The 22,680-nt window shown below is 39.2% G+C and overlaps 1 protein-coding gene across 2 annotated transcripts in view; it reads left to right on the forward strand.

Moving 5' to 3' along the window:
* Positions 1-22,680, forward strand: part of DDX10 (DEAD-box helicase 10) — a 288,484-nt gene that overhangs the window by 206,913 nt on the left and 58,891 nt on the right. The window lies entirely within an intron of this gene.

Genomic DNA, 22,680 nt, shown 5'->3' on the forward strand with positions numbered 1-22,680 from the left:
TTGACTTCACAGTCCAGGATGTCTGGCATTTGGTGAGTGATCATACCATCATGGTTATCTGGATCATTAAGACATTTTTTATGTAGTTCTGTGTATTCTTGCCACCTGTTCTTAATATCTTCTGATTGTGGTAGGTCCATACCATTTCTGTCCTTTATTGTGCCCATCTTTGCATGAGATGTTCCCTTGGTACTTCTGATTATCTTGAAGAGATCTCTAGTCTTTCCCATTCTATTATTTTCCCTGTTTCTTTGCATTGATCACTGAGGAAGGCTTTCTTCTCTCTCCTTGCTATTCTTTGGAACTCCACATTCAGATGGGAATATCTTTCCTTTTCTCCTTTGCCCTTTGTGTCTTCTTTTCTCAGCTATTTGTAAGGCCTGCTCAAACAACGATTTTGCCTTTTTGCATTTCTTCTCCTTGGCAATGGTTTTGATCACCACCTTTTGTACAGTGTTATGAACCTCCATACATTGTTTTTCAGGCACTCTGTCTATCAGATCTAATCCCTTGAATCTATTTGTTACTTATACTATATAATTATAAGAGATTTGACTTAGGTCATACCTGCTTGGCCTAGTGGTTTTTCCTACTTTCTCCAATTTAAGTCTGAATTTTTCAGACTTACTGGCTCTACTAAATCTTGTTTACTTAAAAGTAGATCCAGGAAAATTGTTCAGTCTAAGTTTAGTTCAAAGTAATTAAGTCTAGAGCTTAGTTAATAATCATAGGACATAGTTGTGACAAATATTCCACAAGATGTTAACAATTAGGGAAATTTGCATGAAGGTTATATGGGACCTCTGTACGGTGTTAGAAAATTTTCTGTAAATCTAAAATAGTTTAAAAATGAAAACTTTCTTAGTAAATCCAGACATCAGCCATTTTTTAATACCCTTGCTACTATCACTTTGATCCAAGTTACCATCAGCTCTAGCATGGATTGTTAACCATATTGGCTTATCAGTAGTCTGCTTGTCTCCTTCCCTTTACTCTTCCTGCCTCCCTCTCCCCCCCTCCCACCTCACTTTATTCTTAATGTAGTAGCCAGAACGAGCCTTTAAAATTAAGTTCCATTATGCCATTCCTTGTTCAGAACCCAACCCTCAGAGGGCTTCCCTATCTTAATCATAATCAAAACTACAAAGTCCTACAGATATGATCTAGCCTCCAGCTCCCTCTGATCTTATATCCCACTATTTTGCCATTAACCCATTTAACCTCAGACCCTCCTTATTTTTTCTCAAATCGGCTAATTATGTCCTTTGCCCTTTGTGACTCAGATAACTACTGACTCACTTCATACTCCTTTCACCTCCTTCTGCTTGCTCTCATTCTGATTTTTCTCCAGAGGACTTATGTCTACCAGAAATATATAAAAATGCACTCATTGGGACTTCCCTGGTGGTTCAGTGGTGAGGACTCTGTGCTTCCACGTCAGGGGGTGCAGGTTTGAACCCTGGTTGGGGAACTAATTCTGCACCCTGTGCAGCAGGGCCAGTATGTGAGTGTGTGTGTGTGAGTGTGTGTGTGTGTGTGTGTGTGTGTGTGTGTGTGTGTAACCACATATATATACATATGTCCTCATTGTTACTTGTCCTTTCCCTAGTAGAATGCAGACTCCATGAGAAGTGTGTTACCAGTGCCTAAACTAGTACCCAGAGAATAGTAGGCACTCAATATCTCATGAGTGAGTGAATAAAATATTAACTCTTTAATGAAGTTATTTATTTTCACTGTGACACATAAAATAATGATAGAGCACAATTACAGCTTGCTATTTAATGGAAGGCACAATAACTTCGGTGAAAACCACCCCCCCTTTTTTTTTCGCTTTTTCACAATAACTTTGGGATGTTTCAAAGTCATTTTAGAGGAAAAACAGTAAAAAAAAAATAAAGTTGGTGGGGCACCTAGAAGGCAGGATTAGTGGGCCAAATAGGTCAGGAGGTACAGAGGTAAAGAATCCACCTGCCAATGCAGGGACACAGGAGACTCAGGTTCAATCTTTGGGTTGGTAAGATCCCCTGGAGTAGGAAATGTCAACCCACTCCAGTATTCTTGCCTGAAAAATTCCATGTACAAAAGGGCCTGGCAGGCTATAGTCCATGGAGTCACACAGTCAGACACGACTAGGCAACTGAGCGCACACACAGAAATTATTAAATCTCTGTTAGTACACTTTATGTCTCCAAGTTCATTTGTAAGCTGGAACATGTTTTTTTTCCATAGAAAAGGTGTTATCCACTGTGGTTAATTTCCATTATTACTTCGAGTGACAGTATAAAGCATTATACAAATAGGACACTTAAGAGAGTGAAGATGAGTGGAATTAATAACTACACCTGGGCAGCTAGTCTGAGGCAAACCTAACTGTCTTTGGCAAATCCAGGCCATACAGTGTCCCTCATTATAACTCAAAGATACCTTTACCTAACCTATGGGAAAGGGCATCCTGAGCTCTAAAGGGGCTTAGAACTCTGGAAACAAGCTCCTGCTTGTAGAAAATGAGTTGTAATGTCCTGCCGCATTTTGTTTCATCTCTCCCCTTTCCTTTCCAGCACACTGTACTTGTCACCTTCATATTGAGTAGGGGAATCTTTTCCTTCCAGTGTTCTAGAACTTAAAGTAAGTTTCAGTTTTCCTTGCAGTATACATCCACTTCACTACATTTCAACTTCATCCTTCTACTTTCTAGTCATAGTAATTAAAGAAAAAAAGAAAGAGAGATTTGATGATAGATGGATATCTCCCCTGTTTATGTTTAACTGAGTTTCAGTGAAGTACTAAGAAATTTTTTAAGTTAACAAATGTTTGGAGTAATAGTAGTGACTTTCTAAAGCATATTCATTGCCTCATTTTGAATTTGTGCTATGAGTTAACTATTTTGCGATTATCTTGATTCTTACTTTTGCACAGTGTGTTCTTGAAAACTCATCTTGCAAATGTTCCTCTGAATACCAAACATTGGTATAATGTTATATTAACAAAATAAATCACAAATACATAAAAGATTGATGACTAACTGCAATCAAAGTCAACTTAACTTTACATAATAGATTTTCCATTAAGTGGTTATTTGCACTGAATATCCTTTAAGATCATTGTGTTCTATTTTAGTGTCTGTAAAACAAACAGTTTCTCCTGTTTCAGAGAAAAGCAAATTGGTATAAACATAAGACACTTAAGAAAACATTCCTCATTTCCTTAAAATTAGCACTTACATAAGTTAGCGTAGGGGTAGAGGGATAGGGGTGTAGCCTATAAAAAGTATTTGAGTTGCACAAAACCAGGGATACTTTGAGATAGTATTTCCCCAGGTTTAGACAGCTTTGGTTTATAGAACAAACTTATTCTGACATGAAAAATAGGAGTCCCATTTTGTTTCGGTGTGCTAGCTTCTCAACTGATTTCTATTATTTTAGGCACTATTGCCATTCTGTTTCTTTTAGAAGAATTTCTAAGTTAATTGTGGTACTCAGTGATGTCTAGTAGGGGATGTGTGTGTGTGTGTGTTTGAATTTGTGGAAACAGTTGACATTATTTCCCTTCAGCAGTGTTTTCTGGTGCAGATACAAAAGTGTGTTGTTTACTTAAATGTATGGAAAATGATTTCCCCTCTAAGCTCTCCTACTCACCCATTTCTCTTTCTCGCTCATTCTGCTTCCTGTTCAGTCTCTCACTCCTGTCACTTCTGCCCCCATGTGTCAAGGTCTTGAATCCTAGTAATTGCCATCACTGAATATGCACTGTAACTGTAATTTGAGATCAGGAGCTGCTGCTTAGAAGGAGCCCTGCGATGGATTCTGTGACTGCATGTTTGTAGAGGGAACATCACGGACATAATTGGTCATCCTTAGGATTTATGCAGTTCTTTAACTGTTGTTTGTATCAGTGGAAGGTTGCTATGAGATTTTGCCTTGTCATCTTGTGTTAGCATTGTGTTGGTATTTAAAGTTGGACTAAGTGGTTTTTCCAGTAGTCATGTATGGGTGTGAGAGTTGGACTATAAAGAAAACTGAGCGCCAAAGAATTGATGCTTTTGAACTGTGGTGTTGGAGAAGACTCTTGAGAGTCCCTTGGACTGCAAGGAGATCCAATCAGTCCATCCTAAAGGAGATCAGTCCTGGGTATTCATTGGAAGGACTGACGTTGAAGCTGAAACTCCAATACTTAGGCCACCTAATGCAAAGAGCTGACTCATTTGAAAAGACTCTGACGCTGGGAAAGATTGAGGTCAGGAGGAGAAGGGGACGACAGAGGATGAGATGGTTGGATGGCATCACCGACTCAATGGACATGAATTTGAATAAACACCGTGGGTTGGTGATGGACAGGGAGGCCTGGCGTGCTGCGGTTCATGGGGTCGCAAAGAGTCAAACACGACTGAGCGACTGAACTGAACTGAACTGAAGTGGTCATGTTTATTTGATTGGAAAATTGCATAGTAGTGTATTATTCCTCTAAGTAGGTATATAAGGGAGACTGAACTGTCAAAAAGTCAAATTTGGGGAAAACTTGACATGCTGTCCCAGAATGGCATGGCATTGGTTGGGGATGAATATGTGTTTCAACCCCCGTAGGAAAAGACTTACAGTCTCTTCCCTTCTTCCTTTTCAGTCTCAGCTTTTGAAGAGTCTGGTAGTTCAGAGATTTGTTTTTATCTTCCTGCCTGACTGAATACCACCTTTATATAGGAGTGAACCATTATGGGATTTTTTTTTTTCTTCAAGTCTGTGATTTCCTTTGTCTTATAATGTCCTGGATGTTCCAACCAAGAAAACTTTTATTTACCAGATACCACTTCTTTTGGGGACAAATTCTTTTCTGGTCTGGATCTGCTTCTCTTTTTAACTTATAAAGAATCTCAAATTCCTTTCATAAAACCTCTTTCCAAAGAGGTTAAATGATTGATTGGCCAAGAAAGAGAATACAGACTTAACACCCTTTGATATATACACTGCCTGTGGGTTTTGTTTGACCCAGAGCATCGCTTAAATATTTTGTCCATGATACAAAGCTGCCTTATAAGAAAGTTTATATGTCATTATAGTTTTATCAAAACTGATTATATAGCACCAATCCCAAATAAGTTACTTTATTAATCTTCTATTTTTCTGGTTATTGAACTAAATTGGATCAAACAGTACCTGAACTGTAATCCATTCAAATAATCCAAAGGGTCTATTTCTGTTAGATGTTTTAGCTGTCCACAGTTAGTAGGTGTGCTTGCCTGACCTTCTGAAAATGGGCACATTCTCTTTAATTTGCAAGATTGCTTAGAGTCAGGAAGGGTGTTGATACAGATGATAGTACTCTGTTTTCACAGTAGTAGAAAAAGTTTTACAGTCACAGGAAATGCAGCAGATTGTTGACTAATCAAAGATGACATGGCTTTTGAAAAACAAATTTTTTTTTAATGCTTTATGTGGTGAAGGTTGCCTGGGAAAGAGCTTCATGGCGGTTAGAACTACTGAGAAATGAAATGAGTTCTCTCATGAGAGGAAAGTGTTGTGCCCCTCACTGTCAGACTGCGTGCTCATTGAAGCTGAGGACTCCTGCCCAACTTGGGAATTTGAATGAGAGAACTTTTGAGGCCTGTTAATACACTTAAAAACTCACAATTGTGTTGATTCGACTTGGAGAGGAGGCAGAGGAGGCAGACATGTTCTGTAGCAAAGAGCTGTCGATAAGACTGATGGTAGCTTTAGGAATAGTTACCTGGAGATATCTGGACGTGCTTGAAGATGGTGTCCTTTGCTTAAACCCTTTTTAACATTCTAACAAATTCAGCCTTCAGTTCAGTTCAGTTCAGTCACTCAGTCGTGTCCGACTCTCTGCGACCCCATGAATTGCAGCACGCCAGGCCTCTCTGTCCATCACCAACTCCCGGAGTCTACCCAAACCCATGTTCATCGAGTCGGTGATGCCATCCAACCATCTCATCCTCTGTCGTCCCCTTCTCCTCCCGCCCCCAATCCTACCCAGCATTAGGGTCTTTTCCAATGAGTCAGCCCTTCGCATGAGGTGGCCAAAGTATTGGAGCTTCAGCTTCAACATCAGACTTTCTAATGAACACCCAGGATTGATCTCTTTTAGGATGGATTGATTGGATCTCCTTGCAGTCCAAGAAACTCTCAAGAGTCTTCTCCAACACCACAGTTCAAAAGCATCAATTCTGCGGCGCTCAGCTTTCTTCACCGTCCAACTCTCACATCCATACATGACCACTGGAAAAACCATAGCCTTGACTAGACGGACTTTTGTTGGCAAAGTAATGTCTCTGCTTTTAAACATGCTATCTAGGTTGGCCATAAGCTTCCTTCCAAGGAGTAAGCGTCTTTTAATTTCATGGCTGCAGTCACCATCAGCAGTGATTCTGGAGCCCAAAAAAGTAAAGTCTGACACTGTTTCCACTGTTGCCCCATCTATTTCCCATGAAATGATGGGACCAGATGCCATGATCTTAGTTTTCTGAACGTTGAGCCTTAAGCCAACTTTTTCACTCTCCTCCTTCACCTTCATCAAGAGGCTCTTTAGTTCTTCTTCACTTTCTGCCATAAGGGTGGTGTCATCCGCATATCTGAGGTTATTGATATTTCTCCCGTCAATCTTGATTCTAGCTTGTGTTTCTTCCAGCCCAGCGTTTCTCATGATGTACTCTGCATATAAGTTAAATAAGCAGGGTGACAATATACAGCCTTGACGTACTCCTTTTCCTATTTGGAACCAGTCTGTTGTTCCATGTCCAGTTCTAACTGTTGCTTCCTGACCTGCATACAGGTTTCTCAAGAGACAGGTCAGATGGTCTGGTATTCCCATCTCTTTCAGAATTTTCCACAGTTTATTGTGATCCACACAGTGAAAGGCTTTGGAATAGTCAATAAAGCAGAAATAGATGTTTTTCTGGAACTCTCTTGCTTTTTCGATGATCCAGCGGATATTGGCAATTTGATCTCTGGTTCCTCTGCCTTTTCTAAAACCAGCTTGAACATCTGGAAGTTCACGGTTCACGTATTGCTGAAGCCTGGCTTGGAGAGTTTTGAGCATTACTTTACTAGCATGTGAGATGAGTGCAATTGTGCAGTAGTTTGAGCATTCTTTGGCATTGCCTTTCTTTGGGATTGGAACGAAAACTGACCTTTTCCAGTCCTGTGGCCACTGCTGTCAAAATTTGCTGGCATATTGAGTGCAGCACTTTCAGAGCATCACCTTTGAGGATTTGAAATAGCTCAACTGGAATTCCATCACCTCCACTAGCTTTGTTCGTAGTGATGCTTTCTAAGGCCCACTTAACTTCACATTCCAGGATGTCTGCCTCTAGGTGAGTGATCACACCATCGTGATTATCTGGGTCGTGAAGATCTTTTTTGTACAGTTCTTCTGTGTATTCTTGCCACCTCTTCTTAATATCTTCTGCTTCTGTTAGGTCCATACCATTTCTGTCCTTTATCGAGCCCATCTTTGCATGAAATGTTCCTTTGGTATCTCTAATTTTCTTGAAGAGATCTCTAGTCTTTCCCAATCTGTTGTTTTCCTCTATTTGTTTGCACTGATCGCTGAAGAAGGCTTTCTTATCTCTCCTTGCTATTCTTTGGACCTCTGCATTCAGATGAGAATATCTTTCCTTTACTCCTTTGCTTTTCGCTTCTCTTCTCTTCCCAGCTATCTGTAAGGCCTCCTCAGACAGCCATTTTGCTTTTTTGCATTTCTTTTCCATGGGGATTTTCTTGATCCCTGTCTCCTGTACAATGTCACGAACCTCTGTCCATAGTTCATCAGGCACTCTGTCTATCAGGTCTAGTCCCTTAAATCTATTTGTCACTTCCACTGTATACTCATAAGGGATCTGATCTAGGTCATACCTGAATGGTCTAGTGGTTTTCCCTACTTTCTTCAATTTAAGTCTGAATTTGGCAATAAGCAGTTCATGATCCGAGCCACAGTCTGCTCCCGGTCTTGTTTTTGCTGACTGTATAGAGCTTCTCCATCTTTGGCTGCAAAGAATATAATCAATCTGATTTCGGGGTTGACCATCTGGTGATGTCCACGTGTAGAGTCTTCTCTTGTGTTGCTGGAATAAGGTGTTTGCTATTACCAGTGCGTTCTCGTGGCAAAACTCTATTAGCCTTTGCCCTGCTTCATTCTGTACTCCAAGGCAAACTTGCCTGTTACACCAGGTGTTTCTTGACTTCCTACTTTTGCATTCCAGTCCCCTATAATGAAAAGGACATCTTTTTTGGGTGTTAGTTCTAGAAGGTCTTGTAGGTCTTCATAGAACCATTCAACTTCAGCTTCTTCGGCATTACTGGTCGGGGCATAGACTTGGATTACCGTGATATTGAATGGTTTGCCTTGGAAACGAACAGAGATCATTCTGTCGTTTTTGAGATTGCATCCAAGTACTGCATTTCGGACTCTTTTGTTGACCATGATGGCTACTCCATTTCTTCTAAGGGATTCTTGCCCACAGTAGTAGATATAATGGTCATCTGAGTTAAATTCACCCATTCCAGTCCATCTTATTTCGCTGATTCCTAGAATGTCAATGTTCACTCTTGCCATCTCCTGTTTGACCACTTCCAGTTTGCCTTGATTCATGGACCTAACATTCCAGGTTCCTATGCAATATTGCTCTTTACAGCATCGGACTTTGCGTCTATCACCAGTCACATCCACAGTTGGGTATCGTTTTTGCTTTGGCTCCATCCCATCATTCTTTATTCAGCCTTACTTGATAGTGAAATGGTTAATTTCAGTTGAACTTAAAAAAAAACTATCAATGTGAAAGTGATGGGCCTAAATTAATAAAATATTATGCAGTACTTAAGTGCAGTTCCTTTATTGAAGGCAGTAGAGCAGAGTGTAAAAAGGGCTGGCCCTGAAACCAGAGTGCCTGGGTTTGAATTCTGTGGAAAAATACTGAATCTCTTAGAACAGTTTCCCTATTTGTAAAATGAAGTCAATAATAATGCCTATTTCATTGGACTGTTTGGGAGTTGAGGTAATACATGCAAACTTACTACAACTAAAGTTAAGTAATAAAGGGTTGTTATTGAGCCTGAAAGAGGTTTAGGGCAAATAGTTTTGCTTATTTCAAGGAACAACTCTAAATCAAGAAAGGTCATAAAGTTTCTGGGAAGATTTGTTACCATGTACATTTTAATTCTAATTAAAAGAAAAAGAGAATAGCTGATTTTGGTCAATCTGTGCTAGTTGTCTGTAGCTACACAGGTGTTTTCTTAAGTCTTAATGCATGTATTTTAAAAACTAGCCCTTTTGTGCCTTAGGCCTTTGTCTCTGCTGACACTTGATGAGTCGTATTTGACAGTGCGTGTCCTGGTGGATACCAGAAGGCCTGATAGGTCCGAAGCTTAAAAAACAGATTTCTGGTGCTTCTAATCCCAATCTTAGAACTACCTGTGGGCTTCTTTTTCTGTGTTATAGATCAGTTTCAGAGGTTACAAATTCAGAAGGAGCTCTCAGTAAGAGATTTGTTGTTCCAGATTTTAAGCTTACATCATGTGTTAACTGAACAGATGCAGAATGGTGCCTCTAACATTCGAGCATTTACCTAGGATAAATGACCAGGTGGCCAGAAGAGCGGCTAGAAAGAGTCTTTATTTCCACAGGGAATGTCCAGAGCTAGCATCCTGCTGGACATTATCTGTAACAACAGTGCTAAGTTCTCCACTGGCTTTCCAGTCCTGAAACACTTTCGCATGGCATTCCCCTCTTAGTTAGCTTCGCACTGCTAGCCTTCCCAGTGAGGTGGTAGAAAGGAATGACTGTTGTGTTAGTAGGAACTGGAGGTGGTGGGTGAGTTTGGAGATGACAAATGGTGGTCTATGAATTTTCCTGTTTATTTTCATGTAGTCTAGTAGACTCAGGGAGCCTTACTGAGTGACTCAAGTCTTCACCTGCAGTAAATCATATAGTGTGATGTTCTCAACAGACCTTTGATGTACGTAATGTTGTTCTCCCAGTTTTGCATATGAAGAAAATTGAGCCCCGGAGAGGTTAAATACAGGTTGAATCTTTAAAAATTACTGGTATCTGATAATCTTTCATTGACAAAACAGCACTTTAATATTATTCAACCTAATAATTTACTCAGTGATACTAAATAAATTCAAGCATGTTTGTATAGCTCTGTACTGATTTATGTTGATTTTTGTCATTTGACTCTTAGAAGACTATCTTATTTTCGTTCATTTTTCGGTTCTTTGAGGGTACCTTCCTGTTGCCACCATATCTTACCTGACGGTTTTTATTTTCTTTCATGAGATGAGGAGACTGAGGGTCAGAGAGATTAAATGATTTGTCTAAAATGCACAGGTTACATAGCAGGTTAAATTTCCATACTCCAAACCTCTCTTCCCTGTATGCCACATCAGTGGACAAAATGGTTATGGGACTTTGGAGCCATGAGATATTAAAAATGATTGCAGAGGAACTGTAGATATTTAACTTGGCTGACAAAATGCTTAGGAAAGGAAAATAACATTGATATCATTGATAACAATGAAAATAACATTGACTTTTGAGACCCAGATTACAACCCGTGTCATTATTAAGCTATGTGATCTTGAACAGGCCTCTTAAACTCTTAAGTTTCTTCATCTGTCAAATGGAGCTATTGATACATAAATCCTACTACTTGACATATGTTTCTGCACAAATTAGTTCCGCTTCATACCACACTTTTTCAGAAGAGAGAAAATACATCTATCTGTCTATCTGTCTGTTTTTCTGTCTGTTTATATTGTTGTGGAAAGTCACATCAGTCATTGTATGGATGTTAAAATATGGCAGATTTCATCACAATATTTTAGAGAGATTTCAGTTAAAGTTACACTTACCACCACCACTAGTTGTGTCCAAATAAGTCTCCTTTGTTGTAAAGGGGATTCTTGGTTCAATAATGGTTATTCCAACTGACCTCTAAATACTTTCCCAGTGTTTTGAAGAGAGTCATAAGCTAAAAGAGCAAAAGGCCAACACTTGTCACATTGTCATATTTCCATGATTGCTTTTGTCCCGTAAAACTCAAGATTATCTAGCCCCCATTGTGAAAAGCATAAGTGAGTGAAATTTTGTTCTCTGTGACTGTTTTTACATACTATTGTATTTAATTTTTCAAAAAAGTGTTTAGGTTAAAGCATGTACAAACTTGAATATAAATAACTTGTATAGTTTTATTTTTATGATTCTTTGAAAATCCTCAGCATCATTTGTCTTCTGTTTTTTATGACCTAGACGTTGTTCTAGGAAAAATTTAGTAAGTTACATATAGCTATAGTCCTTTAAATTTATTTAATGCTTTTGGTTATAGACAGCACAGGTGGAATTTCATTTTAGTGACCAGATGAGATTCATGTTATATCTAAATCTCGATCACATTCTAAAGCCTATTGTTCCAGCATAGTTACTATAAAGAACTTCTTTGAGTTTCTAAAATATTTGTATAAAGCAAGCTTGTATTAGGTATTTATTATGTAAATGAAAATGGAGTGGGAGTTGATTGTTGGCTGTGCATGGCTGATTTGGAGGAAGGGCTAGATGCCTTCTGAAGGTAAATTTACATTGTCTACATTTCATATGCAAAAGGCATACACTTGATGATCTGGACTCAGGGTCCTGGGTAAATATAAACATTGCCATAGGAACTCTGTGAAAGACCCTGCCTTGGAGAGGTTTTTCTTGATAACTGGAAAATAGAAAAATGCAGTTCCCATTTGATTTGTTGTATCTTTCCAAAGTTGGCAGAGTTCATCTGATCATTTGAAGTGAAACAATCTAGCCCAAGGAAAATAAATTTTACATCCAGGAAACTTATTAAGGCACTGCCAGATGATGCTAGCTTTCTTTATCTGGCTTCTGTTTGTACTTGGTGATTTCTGTTTTGACTTCTTTTCTCCTTCTCCCTTCCTCTGCTCCCGTTCTTCCTTTATTTCAGAAAAAGGAAGATATTTAATGGAGAGCTTTTTTCCTCTCTACTTATTACTTGAAAATAATTTCTAAAATAAAATACCAGTTTTGACTGTTTCTGAACCTCCATGTTATTCAGAAATAAGTATATTGGATTTGTATACTAGACAAGAATTTTTTTTCTTAGGGACAGTGTAATAATTTTTCTATCTTCAAATGTGGAAAATTTTAAAAGGAAAAAATAAGGAGGTGGGTTGGGCAGAAATTTTTGTTTGTGTGTTCCTGAAGACAGATGCCCTGAAACATCTTACAAAGTATGAATTGTCCCAGTGAACTTGAGATTGCATGTCAAAACTTGTGTATAAATTACTATGTGGATATAGATGTATATCACACTACTGCTGCAGAAAGCTTTTTATTTTATTTATTTATTTTTTTAACCACTTTCTGTTGATCGGCTTCTGTTCTCCCTGGAGAATGATCTCTACCCTGGTTCTCTTTTCTTTCTTCCCCTAATGTGATATTTCAGGTTTTCTTTTGGAATGAAATTATTGATTACTTGAAAATCATCCTGCCCTTTTCCCATAATAGCCCCTCAAGTCTTATGACAAAGCTTCCTCTAATGTCTCACTTTATTTTATTTTATCCTTTCTGATGGAAGTCTTTACTGGCTTTGTAACTGTGTTACAGAGGGGTTCTCTTTCCTGAGAGCAGGGTAAGTGCTTTCAGTATTGCTGACCCATTCTGTGACAGCTGATTGCCAGCGCCGCGTCTCGGTGCATTCAACTTGGGGGCTCTTAACATACGCACATGTTTTTTCATCCCAATTAAAAAACTTAGTAGGTCTGTGAACTTGGACAAGTCACTTAACTGCTCTAACTTCAGTTTACAGACTTACAAAGCAAGAAGGCGTCTAAGTGGAACAGAAATATTTTTCCTTTTATTGTAGGTTCCATAGAGCTCCATGTTCAGCACTAACTGGAATTAAGGATAAAACAATTTTTTCCCATTAGAATTTTCTAAATCTTCTGAACACTGAGTTTAATTAATTTGCTGCATTCTTCCAAAGATAAACACATAAGCTTCCTATTTATGTGAACAACATTTAGCTTATACTCTAGCTCAGATTCTTCTTCAAATTCCTGTGAAGAAATTATATTCATAAAGAAAAAAATCTTCCTAAAATAGTAACTTCTACATTGCTCCTGCTATTAAAAGATCATGGAATAAGAATTGCAGTAAGCGTTAGAAGCACATGGTTATGTAACACTTGGCTTGGCTCTTTAGATACAGAGACATGCTGGAGTACAGAAAAGATAAAAATTCTTTACTGTCACCTATTTTTATTATTGAGTTATGGCAATAAAATAGGTAACCATGATTCTAATGTGACCTCCTCCTAATGTGACCGCTCTTATCAGCTCTAGATAGGTGACATGCAGGAATATATTAAGAACTATCACTGTCTCTGCACGTAATACATGTTAATGAAAAAAAAAAAATCGATTTTGCCTTCTGTTGGAGTCATTCTGACCTGACTTCATCAAATTAACCTTGTCAGAATGTCCCTTATTTCAAGGTTACCATATCAAAATGTTTTGTTGCTACTTACACATATCAAGACCAAGATTTTATGGGCATAATTGCGTACATTTCCAGCTTTAAAATAATTTGTCTAAAAAATATGTGCTTGAAGGGAATTTACTAATTTGTGGATCGTTTAAGACTAGCTTTTAAAAACACTCTTCTTGGCCAAATACTTTCTCAGTATTAGTCAGCTCAGGTTGCCGTAACAAAATACCATAGGCTGGCTTAAAAAATAGAAATTTATTTTCTTATGATATGGAAGCTAAAAGTCCAATTTCCAGGTGCTGTCCAGATTGGTTTCCAGTGAGGCCTGTCTTCCAGACTTGTGGACAGCTGCCTTCTCACTGTGTCCTCACATGCCCTTTCCTCTGGGCTTGCATGTTGGGAGAGAGATCTGATATGTCTCCCTCATCATATAAGGACACCTGGCAGGTTAGATTAGAACCCCAGCTTTATGACCTTATTTAACCTGTTGTACAGTCACTCAGTTGTGTCTGACTCTTTGTAACCCCATGGACTGCAGCACCCCAGGCTTCCCTGTCCTTCACTCTCTCCCGGAGCTTGCTCAAACTCATGTCAATTGAGTCAGTGATTCCATCCAAATATCTCGTCCTCTGTCATCCCTTTCTCCTCCTGCCTTCAATCTTTGCCAGCATCAGGGTCTTTTCTAATGAGTCGGCTCTTTGCATCAGGATGCCAAAGTTTTGGAGTTTCAGCTTCAGCATCAGTCCTTCCAATGAATATTCAGGACTCATTTCCTTTAGGATTGACTGGTGTGATCTCCTTGCAGTCCAAGGGACTCTCAAGAGTCTTGTCCAACGTCACAGTTCAAAAGCATCAATTCTTCGGTGCTCAGCTTTCTTTATGGTCCAACTCTTACATGCCTACATGACTACTGGGAAAACCATGGCTTTGCCTATACAGGCCTTTGTTGGCAAAGGAATGTCTCTGCTTTTTTAATATGCCGTCTAGGTTTGTCATAGCATTACTTCCAAGGAGCAAGCGTCTTAATTTCATGGCTGTAGACACCATCTGTGGAGAAGGCAGTGGCACCCCACTCCAGTACTCTTGCCTGGGAAACCCCATGGACAGAGGAGCCTGGTGGGCTGCAGTCCATGGGGTCGCTAAGAGTCGGACACGACTGAGCGACTTCACTTTCACTTTTCGCTTTCATGCACTGGAGGAGGAAATGGCAACCCACTCTGGTATTCTTGCCTGGAGAATCCCAGGGACAGAGGAGCCTGGTGGGCTGCCGTTTATGGGGTTGCACGGAGTTGGACACGACTAATGTGACTTAGCAGCAGCAGCAGACACCATCTGCAGTGATTTTGGGACCCAAGAAAATAAAGTCTGTCACTGTTTCCATTGTTTCCCCATCTATTTGCCATGAAGTGATGAAACTGAATGCCATGATCTTAGTCTTTTGAATGTAGAGTTTTAAGCCAGCTTTTTCACTCTCCTCTTTCACTTTCATCAAGAGGCTCTTCAGTTCCCCTTCATTTTCTACCATAATAGTGGTGTCATCTGCATATCTGAGGTTATTGATATTTATCCTGGAAGTCTTAATCTGGCATGTGCTTCATCCAGCCCAGCATTTCATATGATGTACTCTGCATATATAAGTTAAATAAGCATGGTGACAATATACAGCCTTGACGTACTCCTTTCCCAATTTTGATTCAGTCTGTCATTCCATGTCCGGTTCAACTGTTGCTTCTTGACCCGCATACAGGTTTCTCAGGAGGCAGGTAAGGTGGTTAGGTATTCCCATCTCTTGAAGAGATTTTCCAGTTTGTTGTGATCCACACAGTCAAAGGCTTTATCTTAGTCATTGAAGCAAGAGTAGATGTTTTTCTGAAATTCTCTTGCCTTTTCTATGGTCCATCCAACAGATATTGGCACTTTGATCTCTGGTTTCTCTGCCTTTTCTAAATCCAGCTGGAACATCTGAAAATTCTTGGTTCACGTACTGTTGAAGCCTAGGTTGGAGAATTTTGAGCGTCACTTTGCTAGTGTGTGAAATGAGCGCAATTGCACGGTAGTTTGAACATTCTTTGGCATTGCCTTTCTTTGGGATTGGAATGAAATCTGACCTTTTCCAGTCCTGTGGCCACTGCTGAGTTTTCCAAATTTGCTGGCATATCGAGTGCAGCACTTTTACAGCATCATCTTTTAGGATTTCAAATAGCTCAGCTGGAATTCCATCACCACCACTAGCTTTGTTCATGTTAATGCTTCCTGAGGCCCACTTGACTTCACACTCCAGGATGTCTGGCTCTAGGTGAGTGATCACACCATCATGGTTATCTGGGTCATTCAGATCTTTTTTGTACAGTTCTTCTGTGTATTCTTGCCACCTCTTCTTTATATCTTCTGCTTCTGTTAGGTCCATACCATTTCTGCCCTTTATTGTGCCTGTCTTTGCATGAAATGTTCCCTGTTATCTCTAATCTTCTTGAAGAGATCTCTAGTCTTTCCCGTTCTATTGTTTTCCTCTATTTCTTTGCACTGATCACTGAGGAAGGCTTTCTTCTCTCCCCTTGCTATTCTTTGGAACTCTTCATTCAAATGGGTATATCTTTCCTTTTCTCCTTTGCCTTTCACTTCTCTTCTTTTCTCAGCTATTTTTAAGGTCTACTCAGACAACCATTTTGCCTTTTTGCATTTCTTTTTCTTGGAGATGGCTTTGATCACAGCCTCGTATACAATGTTATGAACCTCTGTCCATAGTTCTTCAGACACTCTGTCTATCAGATCTAATCCCTTGAATCTATTTGTTGCTTCTACTATATAATCATAGGGATTGATTTAGGTCATACCTGCGTGGCCTGATGGTTTTCCCTGCTTTCTTCAATTTAACTCTGAAGCATTAATTTCCTCATTTAAGGCCCTGTCTCCCAATACAGTCACATTGGCAGTTAGGGCTTCAAATACACATGTTTTGGCAGGGAGCACAATTCAGACCATAACAACATTGGGTTGGATATATGAACATAAATTAGATGTCATCTTAATCTTTAAGGGATTTACTCTGTGTGGAATATCAGTATGTAAACAGATTATTAGAGTATTACCTAGTAAATGTGACGGCAGGAATATTCAAAGGACAGTATCATTTTAGCTGGATAATGAAAAAACTGAATCCATGCATTATGGGGAAAGGAAGTAACATCACACTCCACGGTTGAGCTGTGAACCTGGTAGAGTTTTAAACAGTAAAGTGACTTAATCTGATTTATATTTTAGAAAGATAGCATCGACCTTCTGGTCCAGGCTCCAGACAGATACAGATAGAACTCCCTAATTCCTTAAGTGTGCAGTCAAAGCTATTCCCAGGTGGTACTTCCAACTATGTATATTTAGGGGAAGCTCCTTCTTCTACTTTGGTATTATAGAATCTTTTTTAAATATTGACCTTCAGTTACCCTCATGCACCTTAAAGCATTTTCACATTATTTTCTAATTTGATCTGAAAAAAAAACTTTATTGCTGCTACTGTATTTATAGATGGGCTCTTAATGCCTTTTTGCTCTCTCTGAACTAAGCCATGTGTATTAAGTGTTTAAAACTTCCTGTTAACCATTTTTTTCTTTTATTTATTTTTTGTTTTAATTTTATTGAAGTAGAGTTGATTTACAATGTTGTGTTAGTTCATGCTGTACAACAGAGTAGTTCAGTTATGCATATACATATATTCATTTTTTATTTTTTTAATTTATTTTTAATTGGCATATAATTGTTCTACAATATTGTGTTGGTTTCTTCCATACATCAACATGAATCAACCAAGGGTGTACATGTGTCCCCTCCCTGTTCAACCTCCCTCCCACCTCCCACCCCATCCCACCCCTCTAGGCTGCCATTGGCCATCTGATTTTGCATAAGGTAATGTATAATTTTTGAAGTGCTCTTTAAACTGTCACTTTCTTGATGTACCGCCTGCATTGTGAACACAAAATTTTACAGCATCAAGAAGGGGTCTGTATTTTATCCTATAGAAGCTCTGTGAATGATCTAACTGGTAGCTTAATGATAGTTTCAATGGGTAGTTGTTAGGCTTCATGATTGCTTTCTGTAGGAAGGTTGGCCTCATGGAAATTTCTTTTTCATAAATAAATTTGGCATGGAAACGTTAGATGTGAATTACAGATGAGTAAACTTACGATTTTACTGGCAAGCCTGATATTTGAGGTAAAACAATCTGGGAAAATGTATCTTATTTTTATAAAGATATAAAGCAGGGTCAAAGAAATTAACCTGGAGGATAAAAGACTTTCAGAAGATTTAAAAACAGTCAGAAATATATACAAGTATACTTTTCAGATGATTATGATAGACTCCCTTTTCTTTTAGAACAGGAAGAAAGTTTGTGGGCCTAAACTCTTGTCAGAAGTGATTAGGTTATGTCAGGTGAGTGTATGCTCCTCGGTTCTGTCTCGTCACAACAAAGATTTGAAGTGACGGACATTTAAGCCCTTGGCGTGTCACAGCTCTCGGGTCTTGGACAGACCGTGTTATAGCTCTCAGGTCTCGAACAGACCATGTTATAGCTCTTAGACAAATCAGTGTTACAGCTCTATTTTATTTAGAAAATAGCAGGAGAATCCATCGTCCAGGTGTGAGGGCATGCCAACCCAAAGACGCGAACCAGCACGTGGGAGAAAGAGAGACCCCCAGCCCTTTGGCTCCTCTTTATTTTGTTTTTTTCCTCCCCCTGGGCCTGCCCTATGTAAATTGGGCTAGCCAGGAGTGCTGTTGGTTCAACCTGAGGTCCTCACTCCGGTCCTCGGACCTTCCTTTGACCTTCCTTTGTTCTATTTTTGCGGGCTTTTCCCTTCCTTGTCTTTTAGCCACCACCATTTTGGACTCCTGTTTCCTATTCTAACTACCTAACAGTCAGACACCTTGAAATGGCTTACCACCAGAGCTGTGGCATCTCTGGGAATTTCAAGGGAAGGGGGAGTCAGGCACCATTTTTCCAGGAAAGGGTTGAATTGGATGCTGCTTTAAGAGCTGTTTAAATTCTAGGCATATGTGATATTTTAATATCTTATACTGTGGGTATTACAGAATCAGAGTTTATATTCTGTTAAATCTTTCTGTGCCTAATAGATAGGAGAGATGGCTTTTGCTGGTTAGAGAACAGAACTATAAATAATTAGCTCTTTGCTGCAACTTTTTGTTTCTCTTTTTCAGGCAGGATCTTTTTTTGATGAGTATTGAAATATTGTCTGTATCTTCCCATTAATTACAAACTGGTTAAAATCACCAGTAAACAAGTTTTTTAACACCTGCTTGTTAGAAGCAAGGATTCCAAGTTGTTTCAGGAGAACAGTCATTAATTTTATTCTCAGGGGATTAATCAAAACTGCCCAGGACTTGCTTCCTTAAGTCTGTTTCCTTCCTGACATTTATTTACTTATTTGCGGCAACCCTGGGTCTTTGTTGCTCCCTGTGGGCCTTCCCTAGTGGAGGCAGTAAGGGCTGCCCCTTCATTGTGGCGCACCGGCTTCTTGCTTTCGGTGGCTTCCCTTGTTGCAGAGAGCACAGGATCGGAAACGCGGGCTCAGTAGTTGTGGGCTTAGTTACCCCGAGGCCCATGGAATCTTCCTGTGCCAGGGATTGAACACGTGTCCTCTTCATTGACAGGCAGAGTCTTAACCACTGGACCACCAGGGAAGTCTCCTTTCTAGTCTTCATTTCCATTGCCATCTACTCCAGTTTGAGATTTCTGTTGTATCAGACTGTACCACTACAAAATCTTTTTAAAAGACTCCAAATTTGTAGAATTATTTTCTAGGAGGTATAATTTGCACACAATATAGTGCTAATGGTGGCTTCCCAGGGGCCCTAGTGGTAAAGAACCTGCTGCCGAGGCAGAAGATGTAAATAAGAGAAGTGGGTTTGATCACTGGGTCGGGAAGATCCCCTGGAGAGGAAAATGGCAACTCACTCCAGTATTCTTGCCTGGAAAATCCCATGAACAGAGGAGTCTGGCAGGCTCCATGGGGTCGCAAAAGAGTCAGATACGACTTAGCGACTAAATAATAACAAACAACAACAAACATGTCATCTCCGACCATCCCCTAAAAAAGGCTTCCTGCTTCTCATAAAGCTGTGGTAAACATTCCTCTCCCCTCGGTCTCTGTCTTTGTCTGACTGCAGGGTTATTGTTGGAATGATGTTAATCCTTTCAATTCTGTAATATAAAGCAATCCTTTTATAATAATAAGGGACATATTCTAGATAGATAAAGTCTATGTAGAGTTCCCAAATGTTGTTTTATTCTGTGGTAGTGTATCCTTCAAGAGGAAACCATTAAGAGAATCAAAAGCAAGTGGTTAAATTGTTAGGTTTAATATTTTTATTAATTCTGTTTACGTCCTGGTAGAGAATCAAGCATCATGAAAGTTGCTTAACCATGGAGTAATTATGAATTATGGGTAAGAAAGAAAACTAAAAGCATCTGTCCTCTCTAAACTCAATGAAATAATCACTCCAGATTACTCAAGAATTCTCTGAAGTCATTTCCTGCTTGTCTATGTAATCCTTCATGAAGTAGTATTTGCTCAAAGTCTGTCCCCTCCCATTTTTTAAAATTTGAAAGCAGATGGAAATGGACCCAATTTTTGTGCTAATATTTAAAGGTGGCTCAGTTGGTAAAGAAACTACCTGCAAAGTGGGAGATCTGGGTTCAATCCCTGGGTTGAAAAGATCCCCTGAGAAGGGAAGGGCTACCCACTCCAGTATTCTGGCCTGGAGAATTCCACGGACCATACAGTCCATGGGGTTGCAAAGAGTCAAACAAAACTGAGCGACTTTCACTTTCACACTTTCTCAGCCATTATGGTCTCAGCATGATCCAGTCATGTTCTGATTCTTATTTCACCCAGAGCTGGAGGCAGTGGTTAGAAAAGAGCAAGCACCTACTCCATGAGAACTGGGGTGAAACAAGGAGCTGAGCAATCTGTTTGACTAAAGACTTGGGTTTGATTCTACATTGTGAAGAAACACATTTAAAAACCTCATTATAATTTCATAGTGACATCTATAATATAAGCAGTAAATCCTCAATTGTATAGATAATAAGGTAATTTGAAACATGATCTTAAGCCATTATGTAGTTAGAGTATAAAAATTTGTTGCTTTTCATTGATAGATGGGAAGTCAAATTTTTAAATTTCTTGTATTACGTCTATTAACTTTGATTTTTATGTCTTTTAGTACTTTAGGAAATTACAAAAAATGTGTTTTAGCTAATATTGAACAAAAGTATTCCAGTGAAAAAGAATTTGGAACAGTAGTCTAGAATTAGGACACAGTGCTTCTTGCTTGTTCTGGGCCAATGACATGACCTTGAACAAATCTTTAAAATCTCTGGGCCTTTAACATTTCCTCATTTATTTTTCAAATGTTGCTTTCACATCTCAGTGGTTTCCTCTGCATTCATTCTTCTTTGTTGCTCCTACCATTTAAAGTAATGATTACATTAAAATCCTTAAACATTGGTTTTAAAAAAGAACAAGTGGTTATATTGTCGAATTTCTCTTTTTCTTTTTTTCTGACCTGCCCTCTGTTTAAGGACAGTTTGTACTAGTTTCCATTAAAACTTGAGTTGTAGTTCAGCAGATTGCTAATTATATTTGGTTGGAATACCAAAGTGAGTCGAAGATACCTTTTACCTATGTGACTCGTAAGAGCAGTGATCATACTTCATCTTTATTCTCTCTGTAATATTAGTAATTATGAAGATTCACAGGAAAAATAATAGTTTTTTGCCTTTCAGATCAGTCTGTAATGGAACAAAATTCTGGATATGATATATGTTGTTTTCTTCTTTTTTCACGGAACACATATACATGAAAGGTAACATGATACAAATAATTTGACAGGTCTTTACCTCTTTGGTAATATATACAAATCACATGTTCTTGAGGTTTGCTTTATTGTAAGCAGTGTTATCTAGAAGAACGAGCACTGAAAAAACGAATGTTCCAGCTCTTTTGTAGTGGGCGGCATGACTGTGACCTTAGGGAGGATTCTCATCCCCCAATTCTGTGACTCCTTTATACTAGAAGGAGGTTGAGCTAAATTAAATTAGTTTTTGTTTAACAGTCAGTTGCTAAAATTGCTTGAATACTTGCACAGATGTGAGATGAGGCAGGCCCTACTATCACTCTGTTGTTGTTCAATCACTAAGTCGTGTCCCACTGCTTGTGACCTTGTGGACTACAGCACACCAGGCTTTCCTGTCCTTCACTAACTCCTGGAGTCTACTCAGATTCATGTCCGTCGAGTCGGTGATGTTATGTAACCATCTCATCCTCTGCTGCTGTCTTCTCCGTTTGCCTTGAATCTTTCCCAGCTTCAGGATCTTTTCCAATGAGTCAGCTCTTTACATCAGGTGGCCAAAGTTTTGGAGCTTCAGCGTCAGCATCAGTCCCTCCAGTGAATATTCAGGGTTGATTTCCTTTAGGTTTGATTGGTTTGATCTCCTTGCAGTCCAAGGGACCTGCAAGAGTCTTCTCCAGCACCATAATTCAAAAGCATCAATTCTTTGGCACGCAGCCTTCTTTCTGGTCCAACTCTCACATCTGTAAATGACTACTGGAAAAAGCATAGCTTTGACTATACGGACCTTTTCTGGCAAAGTGATGTCTCTGATTTTTAATAGCTGTCTAGACTTGTTATAGCTTCCTTCCAGGGAGCAAGTTTCTTTTAATTTCATGGCTGCAGTTAGCATCCACAGTAATTTTGGAGCCCAAGAAAATAAAATCTCTCCCTGCTTCCACTTTTTCCCCTTCTGTTTGCCATGAAGTGTTGGGACTGGATGCCATGATCTTAGTTTTTAGAATCTTGAGTTTTAAGCCAACATTTTCATTCTCCTCTTTCACCCTCATCAAGGGGCTCTTTAGTTCATCTTTACTTTCTACCATTACAGTGATACTATCTGCATATCTGAGGTTGTTGATATTTCTCTGGGCAGTCATGATTCCAGCTTGTGATTCATCCAGCCTGAGATTTCACATCATGTACTCTACATAGAAATTAAATAAGTAGGGTAACAATATGCAGCCTTGACGTATTCTTTTCCCAATTTGAAACCACTCTGTTGTTCCATGTCCAGTTCTAGCTGTTGGTTCTTGCATACCGTTTCTCAGG

Source organism: Giraffa tippelskirchi, chromosome 11 (assembly GCF_054371585.1).
Source record: "Giraffa tippelskirchi isolate mGirTip1 chromosome 11, T2T-mGirTip1v1.2.pri, whole genome shotgun sequence".
Taxonomy (NCBI): domain Eukaryota; kingdom Metazoa; phylum Chordata; class Mammalia; order Artiodactyla; family Giraffidae; genus Giraffa; species Giraffa tippelskirchi.